The sequence below is a fragment of the Condylostylus longicornis genome, unplaced genomic scaffold (assembly GCF_029603195.1).
Source record: "Condylostylus longicornis isolate FDR11 unplaced genomic scaffold, ASM2960319v2 ptg000020l, whole genome shotgun sequence".
Lineage (NCBI taxonomy): Eukaryota > Metazoa > Arthropoda > Insecta > Diptera > Dolichopodidae > Condylostylus > Condylostylus longicornis.
In genome coordinates, this window is record NW_026577989.1 from 848,275 (window position 1) to 866,817 (window position 18,543).

General features: G+C 19.9%; 1 long non-coding RNA gene across 1 annotated transcript; it reads left to right on the forward strand.

The window, feature by feature from the left end:
* The first annotated feature begins 2,422 nt into the window (after positions 1–2,422).
* LOC129606658 (uncharacterized) lies at positions 2,423–11,385 on the forward strand. The gene is made up of 2 exons (XR_008696771.1): positions 2,423–3,406; positions 10,441–11,385. It is a non-coding gene; the product is annotated as an uncharacterized LOC129606658 (long non-coding RNA).
* Positions 11,386–18,543: the final 7,158 nt, after the last annotated feature.

The following is an 18,543-nucleotide window of genomic DNA, read 5'->3' on the forward strand; positions in this document are numbered from 1 at the left end:
GTTGCAACTTCAATGGCCCTTACAACTGTCTCTGATATGTAAACCTACGCGTGACTAATAACCGACATAAATCTGTTTCCAATAAAAATTACTCGTACAACCTATTTCGTTCCTCACAACTGAGTCGAGTTGATCGTGGTTCCGAACTGAAAGACAGTCTCCCATCTATTCTAATCTGGAAAATGCGATTCAATTTAGTTTTTGAATAACATTAAAAATAGTATTAATATATACGCAGCATATTTACACATCCTTACACAATATATTGGCCAAATAATTAAAATGTATAAAAACATTCTAGTAATAGTAATATGTACAATAGCATATGCGAGAATTGACAACAATATTTTCATAATACATAATAAACAAAAAATTTTTCTACACAATTTCCATATAATATGTATGTAAACATTAAGAACATATTATAATATGCACATATGTATGTAGTATATAAAAGATAATCTAAAAATATGTTTTATTCAATTTAACTGGTAACATGTAAGACCATAAGAATTATGTTTTATGCTATTTTTATTTTTTTAATATACTCTCCTTTTCACATATTTATGTTCTCTGTATACAAGAAAAAAAAAAATTAAAATAAATAAAAACAAAAGTCGTGCGACCCAAACATTGAATTCGTTAAGATTTTATTCTTATAATACACACACTTTGCTTCTTTTTTTTTTTTTCTTCATAAATATTCCCCTGCTGAGAGCCCACTAGAGCGCAATAAACTTTAAACATAATATTCAAGAAAAAAAAAACATTTTTTTTTTTATTAATACAAGATACACAGGTTCAAAATGTGGTGTAGGTATCTACAAAATATACAATTATAATTTTATCTCTAAATTTAAAAATTGCGTAAGAGAGAGTTTTATTGATTAACGAACATGTTTTATGTTTTAGAGAGAAGAGAGAAATAAATGAAAACAATATTCTCACTCAACTCAACTCATTTACTCAGTACTCAATTCTTGAATTTCTCAACTGGAACAGAAGACATATTTCTTATTCAGCTCTCTCTAAAACTCTAATCTCATTTCAAAAAAAAAAAAAAACAATAATAATAATATGTTGATAATTTTAAAAGAAATCAGATTGACGGAAAACAAAAATGACAGAACTAAAGAAACCCTTAAATTTATGACATAAAAGTTAAATAACATTGAAATGTTAAGTACAGAAATTGCTGTAAACAAGGTTAATTAATATTGTCTCTAATTATTGGTAAAAAATGATTTATTGTCATAATGACATGACATCGAATTTTACATGTATTATTACATTTCAAATTAGTGTTTTTTGAAGAAAGAAAAATATTCTCTTCAACTTTTAATTTGTTTAAATCTAAATAAAAATTTTACTTTCAATATACCTATTTTTTTTTTCTACTATACATACATACTCGTAGAATGTGTGTATTTATAAGCAAAAAATAAAATTATTTTTTTTTTTCCATCTGTACATTCAGCAGGTGTATTTTATATTTTATAAAAATATTCATATTCAGCATAAATTTTCATATTAAGCGTTTTTTTTTTTCAATTTTCTCTTTTACAATACTGAAATTCATTAATATGTATTTGAAAAAGAAAACAAATCCCTATATTCATGAAGTTCTTATACATACTATAGTTATTGAATACTAACTAACATGTAAATTAATAGTAATAATAAAAAGAAACTATAATATAACAGTTAAAGAATTAAAAAGAGAAAATAAATAAAATATTTATTCAGCTCTCAGATAGTTTTATTAAAGTTTTCTTCTTATAAGAAAATATTAAATATTAAATTTAATGCAGCTGAATTGGATTTCTCAGTAAAATTTTACTTAGATTTTTAATCTCTCTTTTCGAAATTCTCTCATTTCTCAATTTAATAATATGAGATTATTTTTTATTAATCATTTTACATGTATCCTTTTTTTCATTTTGATAAGATATAATGGTCATAATAATACTCGTATCTGGTCAGGAGTATGGTGGTGAGTGTCATACTTTTGCGTTTCGTTATTTTCATATTGAATCTTTTACTGTTTTTTTTTTTATCAGTAACTCGTATTCTACAAGAATATGTTTTTAGTGTAAAAATGAGTAGGAGAGTATTTATGTCAAAATTAAAGAACTAAAATAATAATTAGAAGATACAAAAAATACAATATCTCATAAATTTCCATGTATTTTTTTTTTCTCTCTCTCTCTCAATATTTTCTCTCTTTGTGTTATTAAACGAATTATTGTGATATTTTTCTCTCTCTAATATTATTTTTTTTTTTTTTACTTGACAAAATTCCTATCGTATACAAAACAGTAAGAAAAATAAGAATTAAAAAAAAACAAAAAAACGAAAATGAAAAAATAAAAAACACTTGGCACAGCTTCCAAATTCTGCGTTGCGCTGATACGAAAAATTTTTGATGAGTTTCTTTAGTTGAAATTTAGCTGTGCTGCGGCACTGACGGGCTTTTTTTTCCATTTTGCTATATAGAAGAGAGATTATTATTATGAGTGTTGAATGCGTTTTAAATATAAAAAATTTTAATGCGGTTTTTTTTTTCTTATACTTTGTGATTAATCTATTGAATTTTTAATTAAGAAAAAAAATAAAAAAGAAAAAGATTTTTCTGCTATTATTTTCGATTTAATTTGTTTTTTAATAAAAATTTATTAAGTTTATAAATTGAAAATATCAAATTAAATTACATTTTATTAGTGAAATTTGTAAAAACAAAAAAAAAAAGAGAAGAAAAAATTTGGTGAAAATAAAAAAAAAACAAAAACAACACAATATAATCAGCCTACATCCTTTAAGATAAATTCAGGGGAAAAAATTTATTCATATCAGTTTTTCGCCAAAAAAAAAAAGCAAACGAAAAAGAATATATATATATATATACATATATATATATATAAGAAAATAAAGGATTATTGTCAAGAAAAAATATTGAAAAAAAAAAATTATTTTCTCGTATTAAAACTTAAACTTGGAATAAATGTAATAAAAAAACGGAAATAAATAAAAGTAAAAAAAAAAAATAAATAAGTAAGAAAACGATACAACGAAAATTGTTTTTTATGGCTTTATACATAATATATGTATGTATATTTAAATATAAATATACCATACATTAAATGAAATTGAAAAAAAAGGATAAGAAAATAGAAATTCTTTTAGTTGAATTTGATGTAACAGAATTATTATTAAAACAAATTAAATTAAACTAAGAAGATAAAAAAAAAAGTGTAAAAGGTATTATACACAAAAAAAAAAAACAAGAAAACAAAATTCCTTTATTTTTTTTTTTATTAAGTAAAAGAGTACGTTTATTAAAATACACAAAAAGGATATATGTGGATCCAAAATCATTAAAAGTATTGTGGAAAAAATCATATTAAAAGTAAGTTAAATGTAAATTTTGCATACACAATAATGACGTCAATAATGTATAAAATTTTTTTTTTGCTTTCAAATAAAAAAAAAAAAATAATATTGTTAGCCCTATAATTGTGCATTTAATTAAAACCAATTTGTTATATAAAAATTAAATTTAAATAACACAGAGAGAGAGAGAGAGCGAGAACATAGTTTTTTTTTCTTCATTTAATTCATTTTAATTAAATCTCTTTGTATATAATTTAATTTTAGTATTACTTAATTTACAAAAGAAATTTGTGTTGGTTTACTTGTAACATACTTGAATATCAAAAGGATAATAACGTAAAAATTATGTGTGCTTTTTTAAAAGCACAAAAGCAGTATTTGAAAAATTCCCAAAAAAAATAAATTTTAATTATTTTTCAATGGCAATAGATAAATAATTAAATAGTAGAGAAATTTTGGAAAATTCTCATAAAATGAAATAGATTAAGAGTAACAACATTTTATATGAAAATTTACGATATTTTATCATGATTAACCAAAATTAATATTTGATTTCTAATTGGATTTCGGGGAAAATTTTTCATATTAATCAGAAATTTTTCATATTTAATTAGAGTTATTACAGAGTTATTGGTACATTAATTATATTCTTAAGTGATGAAAATTTTAGGGTATTTTTCAGTTATTTTTTATCCTGAAAGTGGTTAATTTGATCTTACTACAATTGTATAGGGTATTTACAAAATTTCAAAGAGAATTTGCTATGTAATAATTGTAGTTATGTGTAATTAGTATTTGATTAAAGTTTATTATAAAATTTTTCTAGAAAAAGTGTTTTGTATAACCCTGGCATAACCCTGACATATTTCTTTGGTACAGTTTCGATTACAATTTAATATAAAAATACCACAAATTTAATCAATTACAATATAATTGGGTTTTATGTTTTATCAATTTTAATTGCATTCAATTCAAAATTTTTCCATTCAACGCAAATAATAATGTCCTTTATTTTTTTAATCAAGATTTCTTTAATAATTGTGTTCAACAAGCTGAAATATCTCTTATTGTTTGTTATTTTCGTTCATTCTTTTAAAATTGACCTACACATATATATTAAGTATTAATATTGTGCTATCAATATTATTATAATTAAATTATTTCATTTTGTATTTAATATTGGAATTTGACAAATTTTGTTCAAATATTTTTTTTTTCCTTCTTCACTCCTAGGAGGAGGTATAGAGATAATGCATGATATCATGCACTTGTTACATAGCGTCATAGAGTTTATTAGGTAGGTGACTAGCCTGCCGTAGTTTGTTGTTCAAATATTAATACAAATATAAAAGTTCTTAATCTCTACACTCTAATGTTCATTAAAATTATCCTTATATTCTTATGCATTTTATTTGAAATAATAAATAAGTAATTAAGGATAATTAAGTAATTCAATTAATTTTTTTTATGATTATTGTACAAAAATTTCTTTTTAAACAAGTACTTGTTTTTGTAATTTTACTGAGTACAATTTAAAAGAATTTGAGAAGAAGAATTTAACTAGGTACACCTATTTAAATTAATAAATTTTGAAATATTAAAATTTAAGGTTCAAAATTTTGAGGGATTTTTAACAGATTTAACATATTAATTAAAATTGAAAATATTTTTTCTAATTTTAAAATTTTTCCCATGATATTTTTAAAGCAATAATAATTATTTGGGTATGGATAAATTCTATAAAAATCTCTGGAATTACCAAATGAATGGTATAAGTAATCATAAATGAAAAAATAAATTTAAAATTGAATTTTACAAAAAAAAAAAATGGATTCCTGTATAAGTACTTGTGATGAGGATGGCTAAGTTAGGATTTAGTTTTCAAAAATGCTACGATTAGGGATTAAAAAATTTTATTAATTGCCTGTCATTTGTATTAAAAAGGGATTAATTTTGCTCGTTACGTATGGTTTGTAACTCAATTTGCGTGACAACCCCTATAATTAATATCAACTAAATTTCTTATAACTTATTAGCAAAAAAAAAACGATGGATAACCCATCCTATAAATGCATGATTCCAAAGAAAATATCGTAAATTGATTTATATAATTCAATATCAATATATCATAAAATAGAATAAAATATTTAAATTTTATAGCAAAATAAGAACGGAAACGGAAAAAAGGATATGAATAGCTATAAATATTATAAAATATTTAAAAATTTCCTTTAACAAAAAATAAAATATTATGGAAAACGTTTTGATTAAATAAAATTTTAATTAACTATTTTTATTCTGAAGGTCACCAATCAAAATTTTAAACCAAAGCTCTAGGTTTGCATTATTTTTTAAAGATATTGCAATATTTAAAATCTTATATATTAGGGTTTAATCCAAGTTCGAATTTTATATAAGGTTGAATGTTTTTAAACATAAACTTATTGGTTCTTTTATAATTTATGAAATTTTTCATTCATTTTCATATACTTAATTTGGATGTAGTTCACACTTAACAAATTCTAGAATATCTTAAATTAACATTGTCCAAAAGTCTTTATTGCATTAGGACCATATTAAGTATAACTTAAAAATGCCACGTAAGCGTCATATAGGTAGCGTGAAGCTAGTTACGGTAAAAAACTTATCAATCAATTATACGTAAAAAAATTTTAGGGATCGTGTTTCAACCAAATTGCCTTGCTGAACTTGTTTTGGTAATTCAAGTTTTTACATCAAATTAAGGCGAATTTTTGGAGTCCAACTAATTACATATACAGTTTAGGTTTGCAAATCAAGGGAACCTCTGTTGAAAATTTTGATCTCCTGTCCCTTGAATTTTGTTATAAAAATTTGTTAATGGAAATAAAAGATTCTTTAAAAGCTATTAAGCTGTATCTTATTAAGTGTCTGTATTACTAATTAAAATTTTTGCAGAAGACTATTATAAATTATACTAAAATTAATAAATATATTAATAAATTTTTTTTGTAGTAATTTTGTTATAGTTTGTTGAAGAAACTAAATAATGCAAGTGTTAAGTATTAGGTTTTCATTTTTTAATTTATAAATATATATATTTTCAGTTAAGCATTCTCGAGGTTTTCTAATTTTATTTAATTGCTCCATTATTGATGAACCATTCATTCTTACTATGTGTTCGTAAAATAATATTTGAGTTTTAAGTTTAATTTCGTTGTTGTAATTTGTGTGCAATTTGCAAAAGTACATAAAACCTTTATATTGCAGATTATCTAGAACAATAATATAAGCCAAAATGCAGAGTCACATACTTACGTTTATTATACTATTATATTTTAATATATAAAGTTTTATTGTAACAAAATAAAATTATAGAAAATCCGTATTGAAATTCAAAAGACTATTAATAACAAAACACTTTAAGAACAATAAAATTTTAAAGAATAAAATATATATTTATTTAAAATTAAATAAAAAATATTAAAAATAACGTAACTTTCATTTATATACGTATATAAATCAATTTATTGATTCGGCAAAATATTATTGTATAACACATTTTCTCTTTAATAATTCTTAATAATAATATTTTCCCATTAAAGTTCAAAATTAAATGAAAAAAACAAAAAAAAAAAAAATTTAGATAACTGTAAAATATTGGTATATATATTGTATATATATATTTAAATAACAGTTACTTATTATGTATATTGCGTATTTATTTAAATGAAGACAAAAGAACAACAAAACAAAAAAAAAAAATAAATTCATTTTTCAAGGACATTTCAACCAATACTGACGACGACTGACTTGTTGTTATAACACTGATAAACGGCTAAAATCATATATATATATTTCATTTTTAATATATTACGGATATATATATTTATATGTATAAGTATATATATATTGTAAATTTATTATAAAATATGTAAGAAAAAGAGAAATGAAACATGAATTTATTATATTAGAAGAAATTCGCATATTTTTTGTTTTTTTTGTGCTCTTGTTAAAAAAAATGTATTCATTTTGTAACGCCTGTAAACTTTTGATAACAAGAAATTACATACAAATATATAACGTATATAAGTATATATATATATATATATATATAAGAAACCAGAAAAGCAGAATAAAAAAAGGCAACCATGAAATGAAAAGGCGAAAAGTGAATAAATTTATTTATAAAGCAAAAGAAATATTTATGTATAAAGATATGTGTGTATGTATAAGAACATACAAACCTACACTTACATATTCTCATACCTATTTAAAATTATATTATATTATTTAATATATTTACGTATATGCACATATATATATATATATACATATAACGAAGATATATTTAGATAAATACACAGAGAAAAAAAAAAAAACAATAAACAAATTTTTCACTGTTCCTACATCCTTCATTTCAGTGTAAAATTTTATTTTTTTTTTTTCTATTCTTCATTTTTTTTTGTTTTGATTTATTTATTATATGTATCCTTTTTTCATTCTGTTTTTTTTTTTTATTTTAGGTCCTTTTAATAAAAAGTAAAGCAAAGCAAAGTAGAAAAAAAAACAGAATTGTTCCTGAACAAAAATGAAGAAACTTTACTTTAATATTAGAGAGGATATGAATTTCCAATTTTATTTTTATTTTTTTTGTTTTCTTTTCCTTGTTACTTTTCCTAAACAACAATAAAAAAAAAAAAAATTTTTTTTTTTTTTTGTTTTTTCCGAAAAGTTGATTTAAAATTTTCACGTTTAAACAAAAAAAAAAAAGCAAAAAAATTGAAAAAAGAAAATCCAAACGAAAAAGTTTAAAGGATAACAATAAAAAGAAAAACAAAACAAAAAAAAATTAAAATTGAAAGAAAAAAAAAACATTCTTTTTTGCTGTTCTTCCCAAATTTTTTTTTCTCTGTGCTGTTTTAATTTTTCTTTTGAAAATGTCAAAATTTTTGATGTTTGTGAATATTTTTTTTTATTTTTTTTTTTCGTTTTTGTTTCCAGTTAAGTTATTTTTAGTCTGTTTTTCATAATTTCCTTTTTTTCCAATTTTGTTTTTGTTTTTTATTATAATTTGAAATCACTTTAAAAATGATTGTTCTATTTGAATTTTTTTTTTTCGGTATTTTGTTGTTGTTTCTTCTATAACGCTTCTTCTATTTAACGTTCTTTTATCTAAGTTTGCTTGGTTTTTTCATATATTAATTTTCTTTTTCTCGCACTCGGATAATTCTATAAGGAATTACTTATTTTGTTGATTCTATAATTTGTATATTGTTATGTGTTTGTAATATTGTAATTCTTATTAAAAGTATAGCGAATATGCAGAATAAACGTATTCCATTTTTTTGATTCTTAAATTAATTTTGAAATATTCAAAAATCTTACATTATCCTGAAGCATAGAAGTATTTTGTTTATTTTTTTTTCTAAAAATTATTTTTAATTCTTATTTTAATTTGAGTTTTTTTTACTATAAGGCAATTACAATATTGAATATATTTTAATATTTATTCAAATTATTTATGAATATAATAATTTTGAATATAATTTAGTGCAACAGGATTTCAAACTCTTCCTTATATAACAAAAAATCTTCAATACTTAATCATTTACTTAATGAGCAATTTATTTTTGCATGAGCATTATTATTTTTTTAATTGTGTTGAATATTTGTCCTCTTTCTTGAAAGAAGATTGCTGGATTACAATAATATTGTAATAGAATTTCGGATAATAATTTTGTTTACAGAATTTTTACTGTGTTTTATTGGTTAAAATAAATTTCTGAAGGATTTGAAATGATTTTATTCTTAATTTTTAAATTTACTAATTATATCGTAAATAATAAATGCAATTGTAATAAATTCATATTAATTGTTTTATACAAATTGTTTCATCTTGTATAAAATGAAAATTATAAAAATTTTACAAAAATTAAGAAGTATGAGCTTTGTACAATAAGCTAATATCAGCGATTAATTTATTTAATAATTTATTTTAAGAAATTTAAAAGATGTAAGAGAGAAGATGTTTAAACGTTTAAAACACAATGAGCTTAAAATTTTGATATAGCAAATTTTTTTGCAATAGAAGTTTTAGGTATTATTTATTACTAATAGAGGTTTTATCGGTTTTTCTATAATAATTACCTAAATTAGCATAATATGAGCAAAGTTTGTAGATTATACAAAATTCTATTCTAAATGCACTTTATTAAATTTAAAATTTTAATTAATCATTATTTATATATTATTTATTAATCAAAAGCATTGAATTTTAAAATAGATTTTTAATTGAATAAATTTTGTTTCATATAATAAATGCTATATTTGATATTATATTGGTATACTTATATGCATACATGTGATTTTAAAAATAAATACTAGTTAGTTAGGCATATTTTATTACAAAATCATGTATATAATTTATATTTCAGTCAATTAGCTTATATATATATATGTAGATAAAATTAGAATTCCTTTCATTTGAAATTAGGCATATTAAGTATACATACTCGTGTGTATATATGTATATTTAAAAAACCAACAAAATTTCTCTATATATTAAGTATATAATATAAATCAGATTAAAATCATTTAAACGCGGGTTAAATTAAAAACTGCTGAAAATAATTAGGTAATCTTATTATTAAAATTTATCATTATTTAAATTATACACAATAATATTTATATATATACTCGTATATATGTATATAATATAGTTAATTAATTTATTTTTAGTTCTTATTTGTTATATACATGTTATTTTTGTTTATTATTATTGCTTTTATATGTATATATATAAAAAATATATGTGCATATGTGTTTAAATATGTGTTAAAAGTCAATTTTCCGCTTGAAATAATTAAACTTATTCTATATACATACATACATATACATATGTGAAATTATTTAATTATATTTCAATATTTCTGATTACAAACTAACATACTTACATCTATACATATAAATGTATTATTATGTATACAAATTTTAATTAATATTAAATTTTATAAAAAAAAAATTTAATGAGAAAATTTTTATTAATTTATTATTTTCTTTTATTTTCAGGAATTCAAATTTAACTTTGAAGGATTTTTCGTTTACTATATATAGAGAACAAATAGCTGCTTCTACTTGAATATTATTTATGAGAAGTAAAAGTTAAAATATTGTTTTAATGAAAATAGCTGCAAAAAAAAAAAATTAAATTTTTTTTAAAATTAATCGGAAAACGTTGCAAATAACAATTTTTTTTTTTTTTTTTTGTAACAAACAAATTAAAAAAAATTTTCCAAAAAATTACTGAAGTGAAAAAGAAAAGTTAATTTTGTTGATTTTTCAAAACAAAAAAACGAAAATATTTTGTACCAAAAAACTAAGGCAAAATATGCTAAAACAACCCTGAAAATCTATTCCACATATTTTATATGTACATCCACACACCTACACACATACATTTGAAATATTTACAGAATGACAAGGCGTAAAATTTTTCAATAATAATAAAAAAAAAAAAATAAAGCAAATAAACAGTAAGCAAAGGCTTTAAAAAATATTATATGTATAACAGAAAAAAAAACAAGAGTATAATAAAAAAAGAAAAATAGCGGAAAATAACAAACACAACGCTCATAAATTTAATACAAATTGCGTGAAAATGTGCAAATAACTGTAATTGAATAACAATCAATTTCGAAATCGTTTATCATATTTTTTTTCGCTTTTTTTTTTTTTTTTTTACATTTCGTTTACAGTTCGATTTTTTTTTGGGTTTGTGCTCATTGTTTTTGTATTATTCTTCTTCTTCTTCAAATATAGAGGAAAAAGTGTTCTTATTTGTTCGTGTTCGGTTAATGAATCGTAGCGCGGTTACCATATACACATACTTTCGAACAAAAGAATATTAAAAAAAAAAATAAATAAAATACAAAAAATAATATTAATAGAAAAATTTCCAATATTGTTTATCATATTGTACAAGGACAAAAAAAAAAAAAACAGAAAAATAGAAAAGCGAAACGAATGAAAGGATTATAAGTATATGTTTTATAGAAAATAACAATTTTTCATTTAATTTTTTTTTTTTTTCAAAAAAATAAAACACAAAAATTATAGGCAAGAACCATAGAGAGAAAAAAAGACAAAATGAAATACATAAAATCATTAAAAATGATACTAAAAAGCTGATAAAAAATTTCTAAATAAAAATTTTTATTTAAAAAGAAACAAAAAAAGAGGAAATAATAACAACTTACGTACATACTGAGAAAAAAAAAATTATTAAAATAATAAAGTCAAAAAAAAATTTAACAAGTCATCATTCGAGTGACAAAAATCTTTTAACAAGAATAATCGAAATTTTCTATACTTCGAAAACAAAAGCAAAAAATATTTTAAAAATGTTTCATAAATTGAAAAGAATTAAATTTAAAATAAAAAACAATTAACAAAAAAAAAAAAATTTATTGTATAATAATTTCTACGAATATAACAATATAAATATAACAATATATCTAGCAGTGAGCTCTGTACCAAATTTTAATTCAAAATATTTACAAAATAATTAAAATATTCAATATGAAAATATTAAATGTGTTTTGAAATTCGAAATCAAAATATTTGAAAATAAAAATTTAAAATTTCATAATAAAAAAAAAAAAACAAAAATAATTAATTAAATTTTTTTAATTTAAATATTTTATTTTCTTTTTTAGTTTTCTTGTTATTATTTTATCCTCCCAATCCTATGCAATAAAGTTGCATACAATATTAAATTAGTTTACTTATACTTGTAAACATTTTCTTACTTGTAATATGCAAAGCATAATGCATAAAATTCTTGCCAAAAATATTAAAATTTAAAATATTAAAATTATTAATCTCGTAATAATACAAAAAAAAATACAATAATATCGAAAAAATTATTTTATTATTTATAGAAAAAATTTCGTGTTTAAATTCTAAAATTGAGAATATTAACAATTTATAATTATTATTATTAAAATACTATATATAAAATTATTATTTGCTACCATGAACGTTTTTAATTAACCTCAAAAAAGGTATAACAAATTAAATAACAAAATAAATTGAAATTATTAATGATTCAAATACTTGTTTTTTTTTTTTAAATAATCGAATGATTTGTATTACAATATTAAAAAATATTTGGAAAAAATTTAATAGAAATATTAAATAAAATTACAACAATTTAAAAGTAAATAAATATATATTTAAAATTCTATATATATAGAAACGTTTTAAAAGCGAAAAATTTTTAAAATTAATAAAATTAAATGTTATACTGCAAATATATTATGTGTAAAATTCAATTAATGTAAACTAACAATAATTTAATGTATTGTATAACAAATAATAAAAAACAAGAAAATAAATTTTGAAATATTTTATAAAATAATAACTTTTATAATTATCCGAATTAAAGTAATAAAAATTAAAAAAGAAAAAAGAGAGAAAAAATATTATTGTGTTTATTAAACTAAAGAGCTAAATTGTGCGAAAATATTAACGAAATAAAATAAATATTTATTGTTAAAAAAAAAATAAATAAATAAATAAACAACAATTAAATAATTGTAAAATTAAATTAATAATTTTGTTTTTTTTTTGAAAAATAAATATAAATGCTCAAATTAAATAATTTATTATAAACCACAAAATAAATAATAAGTGAACAATTAATAAATTTCTGAATTTTTAAAATTAATTTTTTTAAAAATAGTGATTTTTGTTATTTTAATTATTTTTATTTGTTTTTTTTTGATTCTATTCTAATATAAATACCTAATTACTCTTAAAAATACAAAAAAAAAAAAAAAACACTAAAAAAGAAAACAAGAAAATGCCAATATAATTTTGCCAAAAAAAGAAAATAATTACCTTAGCTCTACATTTTATGTATTTATAATTGTAAATATATTTAAAACAAAAATCCTTAATATTAAAAATTTAAAAAAAAATTAAAAAATTCAATATTTTAGTCAATCCAGTGTTTTTATCAGTTGATTAATTTTTTTTTTACTACTACATATATTTAATAAAAAATATAAAAATTTTAAAAATTCATTGTAATAATAAATTGAGAGTGATTTTTTTTTGTTTTATTTCTAAAGAAGAAAAAAAGTAGTGTTTTTAAATAATTAAGAATTTATAAATGTAAAATTACTATATTAAAAATAAATTATATAGAGAAATAAAAAAAATTCTACTATACTTGCATAGAAATATAATTGAGTGTTTAATTTTTTTTATAATTTACAAAAAATCAAAATGAAAAAAAATTTAAAATAATAAAATAAAATTTTTAAAATATAATAAAAATAATTAAATTAACAATTTAAATAAAATAAAAATAAATAAAAAATTATAAATACATATATATATATATATTTAAATTTATAAGTTATTATATATAGAATAGAATATAGATTAGAATAGAATAATAAAAAAAAAAAAATCAAAATGGAATTCAAGAAACAAAATTCATGGATTAATTTTCTTCTCATAAATTATGGTAAGTTTCTTTTTTCTTTTTTTAGTTTACACGAAATATATTTTAATAATTGTAAGAAAAATTTCGCTGAAATTAATCGTTTTGTACTTATTTAATCTCTTAGAATTGCGGTGATCTATATATCAAATTGTTACTATAAAACCATTATTTTAATAAATTTTTTTTTAACTCTGAAGATGTATGAATTCCGATTTATATAAATCTACAGGGCTCAAAATGTATATAAATATATATTAAGTGTTAGTTCTTTCTAAAAAAAATCTCACAAATATTTATGATACCAAAAATATACTTCTGACATATAAATTAACACATATATATGTAACATATATACATATGTAGTGTCAGTATATGTATATTTCTATCATCTTTAAGCTTTGATCACATTGAAACCTATAAATTGCTTATGTCTCATCAAAAATTCATGTCGCTTAAAAATTAACATAATAATTTCAGTACATTCTATTCTAAAATGATCACATTGAGGAGCTGAATGGATAAACTGATATTATATGTATGAATCTCAAATCCAAATGCTTTATGTGCAATAATTAAAAGTATAATCAATCGCAAAAAAATAGTGAAATATTGTAAAATTCATTCGAGACTAGCGTAAATTTCAAAATTAAAATTAAATAATTATTTAAAATAATTTGACGAAATTCAAGTTTAAGAGTTTTGTTTAAGAATTGTCTAGTTCGGCTGGATAATCAATAATTTAAGAAATATTTATTTTCATAATTATTTCGCATCCTATATTTTGTTTTGTTTTATAAAATATGCTATTAACTGAATTCTATAAAATAAGTAAATGCTTATTGTTTTTCTTTAGTTAGTGTAGTGAAACTAATTGTTAAAATAATGTTTAATGAAATTACTCTTAAAATGACTTTAATATTGTTGATAATCAAGTATTTTATTTAAATACTTACTTGGAAAATTTTAATTAAAATGAAGAAAGAAAAATAATTTAAGATTTTCATTAAGTATGCCACTTCTTAAATACTAATACCGTAAATTTACTTAGTAATCTAGTTTAATCACAAAAATTCACTTTAATATTAAAGAAAACATACAATATAATCTACTTACTATCAAAATTAATTTTTGCTATATTAACACAATATAACAAGCTATACATATACACACTTTTCTAATTTATTACCATAATATCCCCATACATTATACATACATATTTCTTTATCATATTATCCCATATATATTATTAATTATAATTAAAGAAAAAAATTTAAAACTGACCAGCATATTAGTCATTTTTAATTACAAAAATCATTTAGTTTTTACTATATAGACTTTGTATATATAATATGGTCATCGTTTCTTTTACGTTACGCATTTATATTATGTATAAGTATGTACATACGGTTGCAATAATTACAGGAAATTATGATAATAAATTTAAATTATATAAATTTAAATTTATTATTTGAAATTTGAATAAATTTATGGAGAATATCATGAAAGATAGAGAGCGGAATATTGTATATCTCTATAAGCTGTAAAATTGTTTTAAACACTATATGTCAAAATTACGTACCTATTATAAAAATCTTAATTAATAGATTTCGGAACGGTGTGATATGACCAATATTTTTCTTTCTTTTGTTTTCAATAAAAAAATAAATATATGTGAATTTCAATATTTTGTGAAATTAAATTCACAGAGGGGTTTAATATTTATGCCACCAAGATTTAGTCATTAAAATGTTAAATAGGCAAAAATAATATATTGTGACTATTTGTTTTAAAAATATCAAAAACTTTTGAATAAACTTAATATTAATATACTCATAAGTCATAATCAGCGATTTCATTTTGTAGTACAGTATTCAATTTTATAGATGCTTGCTTACATTCAATTTTTCTTAATTCAAATACATAAAAAATTTTATTCAAATTAATAATGACATCAGTAATTTGATTATTTTTTTGTTTTAATTTTTTTTTTTTTTATATATACTCTCACTCTATAATGACTCATTCCTTATATATTTCCGCCTTCAATATTTTTTGTTAATTTTTTCGAATCTTGGTTTTCTTGAAAAATTTTTCTTTATTTCTTTCTTAAATTATGTGATACGTATTAATATTATGGATTTTGGTTCAATGTTAAAATTATAAGAAGATGAACCTTTTTAGTTAAAAATTTTTTTAATGAAATCATTCATATAGAACAAAATATTTTAACAAGATTTAAAAAAAAAAATATGGCTCATTTTCAGTAGAAGAAGAAGAAGACGAAAATTGAAAAAAATTTTAATGAAATTAATTTTGACTTTTTAAAAATGAAAAAGATTTCTGGAACATCATAACATAATTGTAATTAATATTAATTTATAGCGTAATTCTCATGAACTCTATAAATTGGCCTCTTTGAATAATATTATGATTATCACCTCTTATTGACATACATATGCATAAAATGAGTAACTTACAAGCTTTCCTTATTTTCAATAGAATATTTCTTGGAAAAATTTCATAATAAAAGAATTATTTAATTGGAATTAAAAAAATTAAAAAAAAAAAAATTTTCTTAAATCATAAATTATAATTTAACATAAGGTATAGTTTTATGTTGGTCTTAAAAGGTACTATCACATATACATAATTATTATTCAAAATATTTATTAATGAATAATAATGAGAATCGAATTTTATATCGTCATTATTAATTTTCTTAAGAAACAAGACCCAATTATCCCGAAAATAGATTTTATTGAGGCTCTATGTCTTTAATGAGCTCATCATCAAAACATAAAATATTTTCTTCTGAAATAAACTCAATTTTATATAAAATACATAGGGACGTTTTAAAGATTTGAAATGCTAAATTCAATGATATTAATTAGGATTATTTTAAAAAATTATTGAAAGTTTTGGAAGATATGAGTATAGTATTTTAATACAAAAATTTTCATTCAATGAGAATATTTAAATGAGAACTATACGAGTATATCTAATGAGAATAATCAATTTCAAAATTGATCAATGAGCTGGTTTTTTTGAAAGTGGTATAAGTTCATTATTTCATATATTGAGATATTTATTGTTTTGCATTTGAATCAATTTAAAAATATTGACCATAATAACATATTTTGTTTGTTTTATGTTTAAGCAGAACTCTATTAAAATTGTGATTGTAACTGTAGAGAGAAGATGTCTATAGTTCATCAAAATTACCATTAACTTAGTCTTTTTTAAAATTGGACTTGCACCACTTTCAAAAAAAAAACTAGCTCAAATAACTAAATAATACATACATACGTATTCTTAATAGTTTTTTGTTCATCTAAATTAAAATTAGTCTGCAACGGAATCTAATGTAAAAATAGGATGATTCTCATAAGATATTTGTAAAATATTTTTGAATAGCAAAAAATCTGACTAAAATAATATCTCAAAATAACTCCAAGAAAGTAACATAGAAAATATGAATTACAAATAAAATTACGTACTTGTATCAATTTTATATGCTATAATTAAATTTGCAGTATTGAAATAAAATTCTCTACTCTTATACAATAAGTATACAATATTAATAAAATTCAAATTAAATTAAATATTTTGAGTTTATTATTATATTTTGCTTCTATATTGAAACCCATACAGCTCTCACATTAAAATTTATTTCCTCACATTTCCATTTTAATGGAATGTACTTCCATATCATATGTATATTTCGAATTGTATTTCTTCAATATTTTAAAGGAACAAAAATAATTTCAATACACGAGGACTTAATTCCAAATTAAGTGATAAAACTACAAACAATTTTTTATAATTAATTTCATTACATCAATAAAATTACATAATACTTAAGTTCTTAAACCCTAAACAATTTTTCATAAAAATTCAAATTTCTCTTAACTTTCCAATTTTTTTTTTATACTTAATCCAAAAAGATTTTTACAAGTTCCGATAACCAAAAAAAAAAAAAAAACTAAATTTTATTGTTATTTTTTTTTTCTGTTTTCTTTATAAAAATATTAAACTAATATTTTTAAAATCCTACGCATTTATTATTATCCAATTGAGAACATGAAAGAAACCATAACAAAAAAAAATTCATAATAAAAATGAAAAATTGTGTTAAATCTATTACAAAAAAAAAAAAAAAAGTGGCGAAAATTGTCCTACTCAATTTAATACAATTATCTCTTCTAAATGGAAGAATCCTTAAAATAGGATTACTTTTTAAATTCTATTTTATTTAATTTTTAACAAATTTTCGTTTTATTTTTTTTTTATTTTTTTGGAACAAAAAATAGAAAAACAGAAGAGAAGAAAAAATTATATAAAATTATAAAAAAAAAAAATGCCCGAAATTTATGATGCTTTCTCATGAGATTTAAAAATCAGAGAGGCAGAGAGACAGAAAGAGATAGAGAGAGAGAGAAATGAAAACACAGAAAAAAGATAAAATAAAAAAATCCTTTTTGTGGAACATTACTCATCTATGATTTTGATTTTATGATTTTATTAATTTTTTTTTGTTTTTTTGCTCTAACATCCTTATAATCTTACCCAAAAATATATATATACATATAAATATATTTTTTTTGATGACAATAATAAAAATATATCCTTAATCTTAACCTTTTTTCTCTTTTTTGTTT